Source organism: Fukomys damarensis, unplaced genomic scaffold (assembly GCF_012274545.1).
Source record: "Fukomys damarensis isolate Sample0158 unplaced genomic scaffold, DMR_v1.0_HiC HiC_scaffold_16, whole genome shotgun sequence".
NCBI lineage: Eukaryota > Metazoa > Chordata > Mammalia > Rodentia > Bathyergidae > Fukomys > Fukomys damarensis.
Window position 1 is genome coordinate 87347716 of NW_022900928.1, and position 15483 is coordinate 87363198.

The following is a 15483-nucleotide window of genomic DNA, read 5'->3' on the forward strand; positions in this document are numbered from 1 at the left end:
CAGAACTGCTCAGAAAGTGGCAAGAATGGTGGGATCAGTGCGTTTCAAGTGAGAGGCCAGATTCTGCGGGGCATTCATGGCAATGTATCTTTTACGGTAATAAACTTTAAAAATTTTTAAGACATTCAGTGCATTTTTGATATTCCATGTATAGGGAAATACAAATAAGGAAATTATCTCATCTCTGAGTAAGGAGTTCACCTTTCAGTATTTTGGTTTTTGTGGTGCTGGGGATAAAACCCAGAAGTTGGGCACTTTAGGCAAATGCTCTACTACCAAGTTCAGCCCCAGCTCAGGAATCAGCTACTAATGAGCATCAAGAAAAGGTTTTAGGGGCCAGGGATTTAACTCAGTGGCACTACACCTGCCTCACAAGCACAAGGTCCTGAGTTTGATTCCCAGTAGCAAAAAAAAAAAAAAGAAAAGAAAAGTTTTTAAAGAGGTTGAAAGGAGAGCAGAGGAATCTCCTGGGGCTGGGTCCACAGGGGCTCACATTTAACATGGTGAGGCTTTTCAAAGGCCTCCTGCCCACAACAGCCCACATGGCTCTGTGCTGATCACCCCATAGCCATGCTCTCCTTCTTCCTACAGCACAAACCCCAATTTGTAGGAGAAGGTAATGTATCTTCATTGATGATGACTTTTCATGTAAAGTGGGGTTGCTGGGTAACAGAACGGGAGCCATTGACAACGTGACATCATTGCTGCAGATCTGAGTCAGCATCCCACTCAGGCATGACTTCTGACCCTCTCCTCCCTGGTCCGAGGGTAGAGGGGCAGGAGAACAGGTGGTGCCCAGCACTTGGGAAGTGCGCCTGCCACAGTGCCTCTCCTGAGGGGAACAGCCAAGCCTCTTGAGGGTTAGCCACTCAGGTGGGCTCCTGTTACCTGTCAGGGAGCACAATCCCTAGTCTGGTTTCTTGCGCTGTTAAGACTACACACAGTGAATCTCGACTTAGCAGTTTTGTGTGCTACAGATGATGAGGGCCCATGGCTCTCAGGCTCTGGATGCCAGAAGCGCCCCTCAACTGCAAACACCTTCCACATATCCACACTGGCTTATGTGGTTACTCTCTGCTATTGGGACATCACTTACAATGATATCCAGCTGCATTATAAACTAGTCTAGTATTAAGAATCAAAGTCAACTACTGTCAACTTTATTATTATTGTATTATGATGCGGGCTTTTTTGAGACAGGGTCTCACCATGTACTTCAGGCTGGCTTTGAGCTTTGCTGTGATCCTCCTGCCTCAGCCTCCTGAGTGCGGGGCTCACAGGTGTACACCACTGTGCTCAGCTGTGATCTCTGAAAGACTCCAAATCTCTTTATATATAGATTCTAATAACTCTCATTAGAAGCAGCACAGTTAAATGAAACAAACAACACCTGTAATAATGAGTCTGTTTCCAGAACTTTTCAAAATATACGCCCAAGGCTAATGTTCCAATTCTTGCTCATCATTAACTTATGGTTGAACCACCTGATTGGAAACACCATGTTTTAAATGCTGAAACTTAGGCCCCTGAAAAATTACAGAAAGAATTCAGTTGCTTTATTTCCTATTATTACTAAAAAACAATTGGATGTTGGAACATTCACAAATAAGAAATCTAATGAATAAAGTTATAATTAGGAGAAATAAATTCTAGTGTTCGATTACATAATAGGGTAACTACAGTTAACAATAGTGAACTATATGTTTCAAAAGAGTAAGAAGGAAGCCAGGTGTGGTGGCACATGCCTGTATTCGGGAGGCTGAGGTAGGAGGATCACTGCACGTTTGAGGCCAGCCTTACCATAAAGAAATAATGTTAAGGTGATAGATATGCCTATTATCCAAAATCATCACATAAGGTACATATGTACTGAAAAATCTAAATTGTATCCCATAAATATGTGGAATTACACATCCATTTAAAAAGTTTCAAAAGCCTAGTATGTTGCTATCATATATTTGGTACGTAAGCCAGGCGTGGTGGTACGTGCTCATAATCCCAGAACTTGGGAGGCTGAGGCAGGAGAATCACCAGAGTTCCAGGCCAGGCTGGAATACATAGTTCAAGGCCAGGCTGAGCCATAATTCACCAGAGTTCCAGGCCAGGCTGGAATACATAGTTCAAGGCCAGGCTGAGCTACATAATGAGACCCTGTCACAGAAAAAAAGAAAAGATAGTATATAAAACGTCTCCTAACTTCAAAAATATTATACACAATTTGAAATTCTAAATTTATATTAAAACTAATTTCAAAAAAAGATTTCAGAGCTGTGGATTTAGCTCAGTGACACCACAAGCCTGCCTTGCAGGCAACAAGGTTCAAAGTTCAATCCCCAGTACAAAAAAAAAGGAAAAAAGATTCCAGTCTCAAGGAGTAAAACTATTTTCATATTAACAACTGCTCCTGAATACTCTTATTAAAAGCTAACATAAACTGGGCATGGTGGCACATGCCTGTAATCCCAGCACTCAGGAGGCTGAGGCAGGAGGATCGCTGTGAGTTCAAGACCAGCCTGGGCTATATAAGTGAGTTCCAGGTCAGTCTCTACTACGTAGTGAGACCCTGTCCCAAAAAACCAAAAAAAAGCTAACATAACAGGTTCAGTCCCAAAAATTGTGGAAAGCAAAGGCAGGGAGATAACTGCAGCCTATGAGTTTGAGACCAGCTTGGGCAACACAGCAAGACCCTGCCTCCTAAAAGAGTTAACAGAGAGCAAGGCTACATAAAGCTGCCAGTTCAGATGGCCTCTGCTGCTTATCACAGAGGAGCCTGTGGAAGCCTTCCGCAGCAAAGCCTTTCACTGATCTGTACCGTGGAACAGTAAACTTCGTGCACCAGGTGAGGAAATATGAATGCAGCACCAATAGCAATATCTGCGAGAGATGAAAACAGTTTAGAGAAATTAAAGACACCACGGACCACAGAGAAGCATGATGGGGAAACCAAAGGCAGACTGTGCACATCTTTTGTCTCCTTTCCCCCAGGGAAGCAGCCAGAAGGGACTGAACAGCAGCAGGTCACCTTCAAGTCTCCTGTAACCCCAACACTCTATGTAATTATCAGTCATTTGCTTCTACTTCCTATCAGTTTAAGGCTGGGTCTTGAATATTCTATTCCCAGCACAAAACACAGTATCTTCTCAAAGTGCTTCATCAAATTACTTTCTTGAGATTCTCTTGACGGACCAAAGGCAAATGTAGCCGGATGTGGTGGCGCATGCCTGTAATTCCAGCACTCAGGAGGCTGAGGCAGAAGGATCACTGTGAGTTCAAGAGCAGCCTGGGCTACAAAGTAAGTTCCAGGTCAGTCTTGACTACACAGTGAGATCTGGCCTCAAAAAAAAAAAAAAAAAAAAAAAAAAGAGAGAGAGAGAATACAAATGTAAATTCTCATTGGTGAAGGCTAAAGGCCCAGAACATGACATTTGGAAAGGAAACTTTTTGGGGGGCAGGCGGAGAGAAAACATCTTGTAGGAAAGTCACATGTTGGGCATGTGCGGCCTTGTCCTATAGGTGAGACAGCCTGAGACTAAGGTTTGGCCCAGGGCACAGACAAGATGCAAAGCATGAACAGCAACAGACTGCCCAGTGCAGTGCCCTCCTTCCAGAGGCCAAGTGGACTGACATTTCAGTAGTCAGCTCTTCAATCTGAGAGGTAAATCCCAGAGACAGGAAAGGATGAGGTGTGACTGAAAATATAATGAAGCATAATTTGTTAATAAATCTATTACAGTAAGACACACATTGGTATTAATCACCTCAAAATCCTTCTCTCCCTTCAAACACACTTCTTTTCTGTGTTTGGTTGCACTGTCCCAGCTGCCAAAATGTCCTGAATTGATTCAAAGCCCTCACCTTTCATGATCATTTTGACTTTGGGGAAGAGCTAGAAGTCTCATGCTGCCATATTAGTGAATAAGGTGGATGAGGACACAACTTTTTACCAGCTTGCCTTTCTGTTGGGTGGCTCTTGGCAGCAGCATTCACTGTATTTTTTTTTTTAAATCACACTCTATAAACATGAGGACTTCCAGACTGCTTCAGGAAGTGGCAAGAACAATGGGATCTGGTGGTCCCTTGTGTCGGAAGCAAGGACATGTATTTGAGAGGGATTAACAGCAATGCATCTGTAAAAAAAATTTTTTTTTTTTTTTGTACCAGGGATCGAACTCAGGAACTTCCACTTGCAAGGCAGGTGGCAGCACCACAGAGCTAAATCCCTGGCCCTTTACTTATAATAGAGGATGTTTAGTGAAATAAGCCAGGTACAGAAAGATAAACAAATACCTCACTCAGATATAGAAGTTTAAACATGACCTCACAGCACAGAGCAGAAGCTGGGCATGGTGGCATTCGTCTGTCAGGAGCACCACAAGTTACATATTGTCTGGACAACCTAGTAAGACTGTCTCAAAATAATAATAGATAACACACATAGTCAGTCTAGGGAAGTAATTCAATCTGAAAGCCTTGTGTTCAATCCCCAGCACCACCACCACCAAAAAATAGGAAAGCAGCATAGCGGTTTCCAGAGGCTACGAAGGAAAAGAGGGAGAAAGGATAAAGGCTGGTTAACAGCCACAAAAATATAGTTAGAGAGGAAGACTAGATCATAGTGTTCTATAGAACATTGGGGTGACAACAATTAACAATAATTTACTATATATTTCAAAACATCTATAAAATTTTGAGGTTTTTTTTGGTACCGGGGATTGAACTCGGGTCCTTGCGCTTGCAAGGCAGGCAGCAGAATCACTGAGCTAAATTCCTGGCCTTTGAGTCTTCCTGATATATGAGGGAATACATGTAATTCCCAAACCTGCTAGATATCTGAATTCCAAGTTCATGTTCTCTAAAATCAAAGAATGAATTCTAAGAACAATGAAGTTATTGAGAGAAAGATAGCTTCTGTCTAAGAGAGACAGAAAGGGGACCAGAAAATGAGTTACCCACTGACCTGCTTCTCAGAGGTGTTTTATGTATAGAGTCAGTCGAGTTGGAACAATAGAGATGCACCACACTCAGAAATGCATTGAGTTCTTTCTTATAAGTCGTCTGATGGAGAGAATACTCAACAAAGGAAAGGCAGTTTGCAGGGTCTTTTAAGGGCTCTTCTATTTGGGGGAGGGCTCAGGGAGAAGGGGAGCACAAGCAGGACTTCACAGGAACAGAACTTAAGTCAGTGGGGGCAATGGCAGGTGCAGTTTCACACCTTTTAATCAAAACAAAATGTCACACAGGTCTTCTGTGTAAAGTAGTAAAGATAACATAGTTGCAGACTTACACAGGTGTCCTGGTAACTATTTGCAGATTCACTTAGGCTACTGCAGCCTGTCACACATCAACTGAGGGACTCCCCAACGGGGGAGGGGAAGGTGACCCCCAGAATTACTGACTTCACACAAATGGAGTCAGGGTGGCTATCATAATGGGACAAAGCCATGAGGTGAGGCCAGTTCAAAGTGGGAAAAACTATAGCCAATGAGCAAGATTACAAGTACAGTTGCTTAGGTGATATTGATCCAATAAAAAATCATAAGGAGGACAAAACTGTGATCAACCAATAAGATTATGACAAGCATAGTCACTTTGGTAATACTCATTAAATGGGGATCCCTTGGGGAAGCAAGTCACTGAGCAAGAATACAAGGAATGAGCAAGGATTTTTGGTAAGGGTGGGTCAGGGATCTTTCTTGGAAGATCTTGGTCCCTCATCCAGGTGATAAAATACCTGTTTAGAACATCAATCACTTCTGTTCATCCTATGTGGGTGTGGTAGTTTCTTTTCTTTTACAATGTTGGCCTTTAGTGAATGTGACCTTTTCTTTGGTACCAGGGGATCTAACTCACAACCTTGGGCTTTCGGGACAGGCACCACTGAGCCAAATCCCCAGCCCCCTGTAAATGTGTTACTTTTTTTTTTTTTGCTTTTGTTTTTTTGGTACCAGGGATTGAACTCGGGACCTTGTGCTTACAAGGCAGGTGGCGGAACCACTGAGCTGGAACCACTGAGCTAAATAAATCCCGGGCCCAAGTAAATGTGTCTTGATTGTCCTCCATGTTGGTTCCTCAAGGGCTAGCCGTGTCTAACTGCCTATAAGGTATCTAATTAACTTCTCTATCTACAAAATTCCCAAAACAAAAAAAGGACAGACATTTGAGGTGACAGAAATGCTAATCACTCTGACTTACATGTACATATATACATTGTATACACATATCACAACTCTATACGCCATAAATATGTACTATTATGTGTCAAAATAAGAAAATAACACTAAAAATTAACTCTCAAATTAGCATGTTTTGATGTATCTTTAGGAGTCAAAAATTTTAAAGTATCTTACAGCCACTACGATTTAAGATTCAAGATGCTCATGGGGCTGGAGAGAGCAATCTGGGAGTAATCGACACAGAAATAATAGCGAGCAAACAGAAGATTATCTGTGATGGATGGGCTTGGACCTAAAATTAAGAAAAGGCCCAAAACTTAATTCCTGGTATTTTTCACAGAACAGCCAGCAAAAGATAGATAATCCCAGCACTCGGGAGGCTGAGGCAGGAGGATAGCTGTGAGTTCAGACCAGCCTGGACTACACAGGGAGTTCCAGGGCAGTCTGAACTACATAGTGAGACCCTGTCTCAAAAAACCAAAAAAAAAAAAAAAAAAAAAAAAAAAAAAAGATAAAAGTGAAATGTAACAGAAAAGTGAGAAGGAAAAGCACTGCTGGAGATAAAAGGTTTCAAGGGAGGGAACTGCTCAATGCTAAATGATCCATCCAGATGAAAAGATGGAGGGAAGGAGGGCAAGGTCATGTGGCTGCCCAAGGACAGTGACCGCAGAGTGCTCGTGGCATAAAACTAAATTAAGGGGCAAAAGATTTCATATAACTGAGATATTTATTTTTATTTCATGGTGTACTACATACAATCATGCCTTCTGGGTGTACAAGTCTTCTAAGATATTGTTTATGATAATAATCTTTTTTAAACTCAGGTATCTGCTTTTCTCTTGCACTCTAGCTACTTGTGATAAGAGGTACCAAGCCAGCATGAGATAACCAGTTAAAATAATTTTTCTTAAAAACTTACTTGATGTATGAGTTATATATCTCACTGCACTAAGGGATGCTCAGACACCAAACAGTCTGAACAATGTCACACACTAAAATTAAGGGCTAGGCATTATAAACTTCTAAGGTCAATAGGTCAATATGTGCTTTCACTTTATTTTTTATTTTATTATTATTTTTTTTGTACCGGGGATTGAACTCGGGTCCTTGCGCTTGCAAGGCAGGCCACCGAACTGCTGAGCTAAATCCCCAGCTGTGCTTTCACTTTAGATGGCATTCTATTAAAGGATAACAAAGAGTTTTCTTTGTGTCATTTAATGTCTTGTAATCAGATGGAAGTGTTTGACTAAGACTATTTCATACTAAGATGGACATTTAAGTGTGTTACAAAGATAACATAATCATGATTGTCATGCTAAAATACTATGTGTGGCTCTTGATCTTAAGTTTCTCTATATAATGTATGTGTTGCCTGTTAACATTTTGCAGGGATTCAACTACTAAAACTGCCATGGTTAATAAGAAATAACAGTCCTCTAACTGGGCTTTATATTTCAAAAGTGCTTAACATCTAGACAAAAATAATAGTTAAACTCAATGCTCCTACTGCACTACTAATGTCACTGATTTTCTCTTCTGAGTATTCAACAACTAAAATTTGGAGACTAAAACTAGAAAGGTAACTGGGCTAAGATAAGAGGATAGCCAATATTTTGGCCCTGGCCCCTCAAGGTCAGTAATGATCTAGGACATGAGGGAACCTTTCCTACAGGCTCCTACATATATCTTTGCTAAGTCACCCAACCTCCTAAGCAGGGAGACTGCTAGATGCCCAAAGAAAAATGTACTGTATGCCAAAGGAGGGTCACACCAAGAGAGAAAAGTCTCCCAAACTTTTACTGAAAGCAACATGATCAAGCAAGGAAATGACCCATCTTGATGGCTGATGATGATACAGGAGCTAAGAGGCTCTATGCATGAGTCCAAAGTAACACCTGAGGACACTTAACTGACCTTGATAGACAGCAAGAGGTTCATACTGATTGACACAGGTTTCACTCTCACTTGGTCTTAAACACTCAGCAGAAAATAATAACCAAAAGAGGTATAAAAACAATGCCATAGTAATAAAGTTAGATATAAAAAGGTGCTCCAATTGCTGACCCCTTTTGGCAGCTTCCAGCTATACCAGTAGCTGATAACACTTATGAGACTTATGACAAAATATCAGACTTATAGATAAACTCAGTAAGAGTCTAAGAGCCATCAGGTTATGATCACTATTTCAGTGTCTAAGTGTGACTCTCTCCCCAATCTCCCCTTCCATTCTAATGTTCATGCTTAGATAATACATGGCTTAATTCCTCAAAAATTTTGTTTATTCTTGCTAAAGGCTGCCATACTCCAAGCGGTCCTACTGATGGAACCAATGACAAATGTGCTAGACTTTTACCAGGATCCACCGGACTGATCTTGTAAAAAATTCATGACTGTTAAAATATATTAGTATAGTTTATACCACTAAAGATATTAGATGAGAGTTAATGCTGTGTCAGATTCTAAAGTCCCCTGGACCTTCTCTTTATCCTCTTTGTGGGAGGCTATTACTAGATCCTCCTGGTGGAAACACTTATTGGCTATATTCATAACAATCCTGCTGATCTTATTACTTGGCCCAAGTTTTTTGTTTTTGTTGTTGTTACCAGGGATCAAACTCAGGACCTTGTGTTTGTTTATAAGGCAGACAGCACCACCACTGAGGTAAATCCCTGGCCCTCGATCCATGTATTCTTAACTGTTTCTTTGGCTTTGTCTCCTCCAGACTCAAAGCTGTGTCTACCCAAATGACAACGTCTGGCACCTATCTAGGGCCTTTAGATAGTTACTCTTTAGCGTAACTCTGACTGCCAATCACAACTACAACTCTCTTCAGCTGGAAGTAGCCAGAACAGTCTTCAACCCTTTCCTTCTCAAAGCAGTTAGGGATACTTCAAGGGGGGAACAGTGTAGATAGGTAAGTTAATTAGGTATCTTATAGGCAGGGCCAGCCTGCAAAGCACCAACATGGAGGACAATCAAGACACAATCACTGAAGGGTAGCATTTAAAAGAGAAACTACCATGTCCACATAAGATGAATAGTAGTGATTGATATTTGAAATAGGTATCTATCACCTGGGTGAGGGACCAAGCTCTTCCAAGAAAGAACCCTGACCTACTCTTACCAAAAAATCCTTGCCCTTTCCTTGTATACTTTCTATGTGGCTTGCTTCCCATTGGATCCCCATTTAATCAATATTACCTAAGCCACTGTACTTGTAATCTTAGTATTTGTCAACAGTTTTTTCCCACCTTTAACTGCCTCACCTTGTAGATTTGTCCCATAAAACACCTTTGAGAAGCTGGGTGAGTAGGCAACCCACTTTCCAGTTCCCCTTCTGTCTCTTACACAGAAGCTATCTCTCTCAATAAATTTTTCCTACTCTGAACCTCCACTTTTCCTAGATGACTTTAGAGAACATGAACTTGAGCTTTGGGTCTAGCAGGTTTGGGAGTTACATCTATTCCCCCTATATCAAGAATAGTAATCTATAATCTGCAAAGCCACATTTAACATAAATAATACTTTGTGAACCAAATGTTAAGATATTCAGAAGATAGAGTAAAAAAGCACTACTTTTAGAGTAAAGGCAAAGACAGAAACCAAACTGCAGGATGTCAGCGAACACGAGTGATCAGAAAATAGTCACTATGGCTTACCTCATTATTTGGCTTGTTTACTGGCTGGCTGGTTGGTTCTGCGATACTGGGCAGGGCCACTGAACTGGGCTACATCTAATTTTTTCTTCTTTTGAGACAGGGAGTAAATCTCTAAGTTGTTTTGGTTGGGCTCAAACTTTGATCCTCCCAATACCAGGGATTGAATTCAGGACCTTAAGCTTGCAAGGCAGGCATGGTGCCACTGAGCTAAATCTGCTCCCCCTCCACCCTGACAGAGTTCTCTACCAGACAAAATGGCCCCAACAATCCTACATTCTAAAAGGGCTCCTGCTTATGAGAAATGAACCACTTCAGGAAAGTAAAATCTAACACCTCTGGAGAAGCAAAACCTAACTTGTTGCTCCATCCTGCTACCCCAGTGACCCTCCCCTTCCAATCACCTGCCACCCCATCCCCAGCCCTCCAGGATACTCTCCCAACTACAAAACCCTATATAAGCTCCACGTTGCCAACCTCGTGCACTCTCTCACCATTGCTCAAGGCAGCTTGGCAGCTCTTTCCCCCAATAAAGCCTTGCCTCAGATGCTCCTGTTTCAGCTCATTTCCTTTCAGGCCCTTTCACTTCATTATTCTAAAAGTAAAAAATGAAATAGTTTCATAAAGGTGGAGGGTCAATGAAGATCATTTACAGTAAGAAATGTAACAATTTCTAGGAAAAAGGGGGAAGACCTCTGCAGATAAAAGAGATGCACAAAACTCAAGAGATGGGGGGAGAATTAAGAAGAGGGAATCACAGAAAAATAGAAACAGAGCTCTTTCAAATAGGAAGAGGATCAAGAATTAAAGAGAGCCAAGCGTGGTAGCATACACCTGTAATCCCAGGACTCAGGATGCTGAGGCAGGAGGATCGCTGTGAGTTCAAGACCAGCTTGGGCTACATAGTGAGTTCCAGGTCAGTCTCAACTACACAGTGAGACCCTGACTCAAGAAAACAAACAAACAAAAAGTAATGGAGAGCTGGGCATAGTGGCACACACCTATGATCCCAGCACTCAGCCACAAGTTCAAGGAAAACCTGGGCTATATGAGTTCAAGCCCAGCCTGAATTACAGAGTAAGACCCTGTCACAAAAAAGGAGCAGGTAGGGATGGGAGGAGCTAAAAAATAATTAAGATGTGTTACGTAGGGCCGGGGATTTAGCTCAGTGGCACCACACCTGCCTCTCAAGCGCAAGGCTCTAAATTTTAGCCCCAGTACCCACTCAAAAAAAAGATGTGTTATGGACATGTACAAACTCCCCATAATAAATGTAATCATTGTGTACTGCAAACATGTAATATTTTTAATGAAAAGAAAAAAATGTATAAAATTGGTCAGAAAGTAACTGTGAAAGATCTCTGGTATTTGTGGAACCCTCAGAAACAATGAAAATTTTCTTGAAGAGGGAGTAGTAATGGTAAACATCTTTCGACATTAGTCAAAAAGACACAGTACTTGAAAGCACTGGCTTAAATGGTTCAACAAAGATTTTTAAATCCATAAGCTATGACACACCTGAGATAAGTACATGGATTTGTTAAACCCTTGGGTTGGCATGTGTGTAAATGAAGCAAAGAAGTTTAAAGTTAAAAGATTACTGTGCATGTGCCCAGGAAGTAGCTCAGTGGCACAGCATCTGCCTGACAAGTGCTGAGTTCGACTCCCAGTACCAAACAAACAGTTTAATGTGCAGATAACAACACTCTCTCCTTGTAAACCAGGTATAAGAAAGATAATTCCAACAACTGGAATGTTAATGTAAATGTAAATCTTGCCAAGTGATACACAAATTTTATCACTAAGATCCTTGAACTGAAGTCCATACAAATATGTTAAACAATAAATCAGTTACAGTGATTTTATAAACGTGCACTGTTTAGACATTAATATAAAAAATCAGGTTTAGGGGCCATGGATATAACTCAGTCACACTGTGTCTGCCTTGCAAGTGCAGTCCTGAGTTCAATCCCATTACAAAAAAAGAAAAAAAAGAAAAAGAAAAGAAACATGTTCAAACATTATGTGCTATAGAAAGGACATGATTCTTTCAACTAAATTTGTAGTTACTATCTCACATGTTTCAGTGCACTGTTACAAAAAAATATCACCCTTGTTCAGCTGAAGTACTGAATAGGTCAAATTATAGTAAAGAAAGTAAGTATGGTTTGGCACTTGAGAAATTTAAACTAAATCAAAAAATCTGGATGGTTTCTCCCTGACACTCTTACCATAGGGCCAAGGATATAGTTCAGTGGCACCGTACCTGCCTTGCAAGCACAAGGTCCTGTATTTGATCATGAGTACAAAATTTAAAAAAAAAAAAAAAAAAAAAAAAAAAAAAAAAAAAAAACAGATGCGATAGGAGTTGGAGTAACATATCATCAGAAAGACCTATAAATTTAAAGCTCCTTCAAAATAAGGAACATAAAGAAATGCCAAAAAATATACCATTTTAGTACCAGCCTACTAATTTTATAAGAAATATGTTGAGGGGCTGGGGATTTAGCTCAGTGGTGCTGTGCCTACCTCACAAGTGCAAGGTCTTGAGTTGGATCCTCAGTATCAGAAAAAAAGAACAAAAATAATTATGTTCAATTTGCAGACTGTAATCATTACAGTATTAAAGTATTAATTTATATATGGTAGTAAATAACTACTACTCAAAACAGCACTAAAATAATTTGCCATGATATAAGTTCTTAAACCCTTAAATATCTTACTACTTCAACTTAAGATTCCCTATAACAATTTCTGATAACTAATCCATATAATCCAAGAATTATGTCTGCTATTGTTCCAAAGGATATTTATTTTAACTCGTTTTACAACTACAGATCTATGGCAATCTTAAATAAACATTTTGTTAACTAAACATAGTAGTGGTTTCCAAAGTTTCTATAATAAATTTTCTAATGTAGTAGTACTACAAAACGTTGATTTTTTTAGCATGTTAATGTCAGTTTCATAAGGTTTACCTTAACAACAGACTTCTATAGAGAGAATACAAAGTTGAACGTTTTTATCTAGCACATTTGGTCAAAATTCATATTTTATTATTGACAGTTTAGGGCAGTGTGGGTGAACCCATGGCATGTGCCACAGTGGGCTGTTTGTATCATTTGAAAGCTCTAAGAGGTTTGCCATCACTGGTTTAGGGAGATCTGCAGTTAGCACATCTTCTATACAAGCAATACCACAGGGAATCCAGTCTTTGGCAGGGAGTTACTCAAAATGAGATGAGGAAAGAGTGAACACAGGTAAATATAACCACAAAAATACGTATTAAAGACAGCATAGATATTTATGTTCTGTGTTTGTTTTGTTGTTGTTGTCTTCTGGTAGTGGGATTGAACTCAGGACCTTGCACTTACCAGGCAGGCATAATGCCACTGAGCTAAATCCCCGGCCCTATGTTTTTTGTTTGCAATTATTTCATCTACCTGATTTAGGAAATAGCTATTACTAATCTTAATTATTTTAATTGAGTAGTAATATTAAATGTGTTGGGCATACAATGTATAAAGATATAATCAGTAATAGTACAAAGAAGTAGAGGGAGGAAAAGATCTATACAGTAGTAAAGTCTTTATAAACTATTAAAATTACAACTATATTCTTACAATTTAAGATGTTAATTGTAATCCCAGGGCAATGATTAGGAAAACAGTTAAAAAACAAAAACCATGATGAGAATGACAAGGGAGTTAGAATAGTACACTACCAAATACTTAACACAAAACAATAATTGAGGAGATAGGGAAATAGAAAAGACAGAAGACATAAAAAAACAGCAAAACAATAGTCACAAACTTTATTTCATTGGTAATTACACTAATTATAAATGAATGAAAGTGTCCAATCAAAAGGCAGAGATCAGAAAAATGGAATAAAGAATAAAAACAAAAAAGCCCATGATGCAAATGTAGGCTGCCTACTACACATACATACACTTTAGGATCCAAATTCTAAACAGGCTGAAAAGAATAAGAGATACTATGCAAATAATAACCAAAGGAGATTTGAAGTTGCTATACTGTTATAAGACAAAACAATTTCTTTAAGACAGAAGTTATTATCAGAGAGAAAGGACTTTGTGTGTATGTGTTAAGAATATATGACATTGTGTGTAAAATATATTTTCTTTGTCAAGCCAGGAATGATGGCACATGTCTGTAATCTCAGTACTTAAGAGGCTGAGGCAGGAGGATCACTTGAGAGTTTGAGGCCAGCCAGAACTACACAGCAAGACTTTCTCAAAAACAAAAACAAAAAAGACAACACTTTCTTTGTCCATTCATCTTTGGAGGAACATATGGGCTACTTCCAAGGTTTAGCTATATGGAGCTGGGGATTTAGCTCAGTGGCACCGTACCTGCCTTGCAAGCACAAGATCTCAAGTTCAATCTCTGGTACAAAGAAAAAAAAATTAGCTATTATGAATTGTGCTGCTAATAATCATGGGTGTTAGGGCTACATATGATGTATAAGCTGTCCCCCAAAGCCTCATGAGCTCACAGATAGGGCTTTTGGGAGGTGACTGGATCATGAGTATAATATTAAATCAATGAACTGACTGGTTTAGTATAGTTCTGGGTATGGATGATGGACTTACTGAAGAGGGAAGACCCACTCTGGGTATGGGTGGAAGCAACCAATAGGCTTGTTGCCTGGATAGAATAAAAAAGAAGGAAGGCTCGTTGCTTCCTGCTAACCCTGCCATGGACTGTTTCTCCACTCCTGTGCCCCTGTGCCATGTTGCCCTGCTTTGGAGTCGGCCAACTCCAGGCTGAAACCTCTACAAACTCTGAGCTAAAATAAACCTTTCCTTTTTTAACTTGTGGGTGTCAGATAATTTGTCCCAGCCATGAGAAAGCAACTAAGAGAATAGGTATGCATGTATCACTACAATATGATGTCTTTAACTCTTTTTGGAAGACACCTAGATGGGGAAAAGCTGGGTCAAATGTTATTTCTGGCTTTTGGTTTTTTGTTTGTTTGTTTGTTTTTTTGAGACAGGGTCTCACTATGTAGTTGAGACTGACCTGGAACTCACTATGTAGCCCAGGCTGGTCTCGAACTCACAGCGATCCTCCTGCCTCAGCCTCCCGAGTGCTGGGATTACAGGTGTGCGCCTCCACGCCCGACCTGGTTTTAGTTTTTTAAGGAATCTGCATACTGATTTCCATGGTTCTTGTATTAGTGTACATTTCCACCAACAGTGTAGAAAGACTTTTACATACAGCCAAAATTAACACACACACACACACACACACACACACACACACACACACACACACCCCATAAACCTTACCATCTTACACATTTTTTGGGAGTACTGGGGATTAAACTTGGGCCCTTGAGTTTGCGAGGCAGGCAGCAGAACCACTGAGCTGAATCTCTGGCCTCCCATCTTACATATTTTTAAGTGTACACCTCAGTAATGTTAAGTGTATTTTCATATTGATGTAAAACAGGTCTCTAGAACTCTTTCATCTTGCAAAATGGAAAATCTTAGCCAGGTGTGGTGGCACATGCCTGTAATCCCAGCACTAAGCAGATTGAGGCAAGAAGATCACCATGAGTTTAAGGCCAGGTGGGCTACACAGCAAGACCCTGTCTCAAAAAAAAAAAAAAAGAAAAAAAAAAGGGAG

At 40.1% G+C, this 15483-nt stretch overlaps 1 protein-coding gene across 2 annotated transcripts in view; it reads right to left on the bottom strand.

Annotated features, from left to right (window-relative positions):
- Actr3b (actin related protein 3B) overlaps positions 1–15483 on the bottom strand; it is a 131248-nt gene that overhangs the window by 96852 nt on the left and 18913 nt on the right. The window lies entirely within an intron of this gene.